This window comes from Pinus tabuliformis, chromosome 2_2 (genome assembly GCF_031772625.1).
Source record: "Pinus tabuliformis cultivar Carrire ecotype Pingquan chromosome 2_2, CPIR1, whole genome shotgun sequence".
Lineage (NCBI taxonomy): Eukaryota > Viridiplantae > Streptophyta > Pinopsida > Pinales > Pinaceae > Pinus > Pinus tabuliformis.
Window position 1 is genome coordinate 533,261,906 of NC_142300.1, and position 1,520 is coordinate 533,263,425.

The following is a 1,520-nucleotide window of genomic DNA, read 5'->3' on the forward strand; positions in this document are numbered from 1 at the left end:
GTCCTTGGATAGTCAATAATTGTCAGGTCATAAAAACCATAGGGCATAGGCTATAAGGACTAATGGGGAATAATCCATATCACATAAGCTAGTGTCAGAAAACATATTGAAAATATGAAGAAGGCCTATTTCAACTATGCTATTGGGTGCCTACCTCTCTGCTGCTAGAGTTGAGTCAAGCCCATGCACACTATCTAATTAGTGCAACAACTTGTAGTTCAACCTCCCAAAAGAGAAATATTAGCTTTGGCACTCTCAACTTGCCTTGATCTTGCCTAGGTCCAGTCCGTAAGTTTCATCTCTTGCCGTTCTGATTCTCTCTCTATAACTCCTAAACCCACCAGCCCGACTAACCCAATGGGGGGATTACTTACCCTCCTATAGTAGTGTCCAATGGGGAATCAACACGAAATAATCCAAATATATGATATCGCGCATATATATGTTTACCTTTACCATTGCAAGTGAATTTTAAGTAATCTGCTGAATCTGCAATCTGAAGCCGAGAGGAAGGATAAAAATAAGTTCCCATTGTTGAAAACAACCAGAAGACATTCTTGGTTACATATTAGCATATTGATTTAGCCATGCAGCCGCCATAGGGTCTTCAATCGATACCCGAGAGACCATTATAGTCAATGCCTATGGGAAACTCTAATCCGCTCCAATCCCATATGGGCAAAATCCTGGGGCATCATCATAAGTCTGCCAATAGTAAGTAAGTGCCCAGGAGGTCATAGCTAGCTAGTCATCCAACAATAGTCACCAGTGTATCAAAACAAGAGATCAACATGGCCTCAGGTTCTTTGGTCAGGGCAGGAACAAAGCAGGAATGAGGTGGTGATCCTACGATAAAAAGGAGAAAACAGGCCCTCACAACGGCACTACCCATGCATGACCCTTTCACAATAGGAGGTGGTGAATTTCCACAGGTAGTTCTTAGTGCACATGTGGACTACACTACAGCTACTCTCTTTAGTATAGCAGATACAGCGGCTTGCCTACCCTCTTCCAAATAGTCAAAACACCCCCCCCATGAGACATAGACAGGAGGTGATATTTTATGGGCCCACCCGAGAATCCCTCGTTACCAGTTGGACGTGATCCGTAGGTAGATCTCCTGTGCCCTAGTGGTTGGGTCATCTATGTGGTACCAGTTATGTGAACAGGATGGAGTTCTACGTGACCACCAGTTCTCGATCCGCCCGCCGTGTTGCCCAGAGAAAGGACATGTTCGTGCCAAGTTCTACATAACCTATACTACTACGTGTATAAACTATCTATGGTGGGTGCAGGAATGAAAAGCTATAGATAGTCCCTAGTCTATGATAGATACTCGCATATATACGTTTCACTTAGCCTAAGTAATTGAAATATGCAATCTTAGAGCATACAGGAACATACGAATTGAAGTGAGGGCTACTAGTAGTACTACCTGGAAGCTACTAATAGTGTATCTCTCTCTATAGCTTTAGGGCAAGAAAGACTAAAGCTCATTCTAGGAAGTAAGCACCATAAAG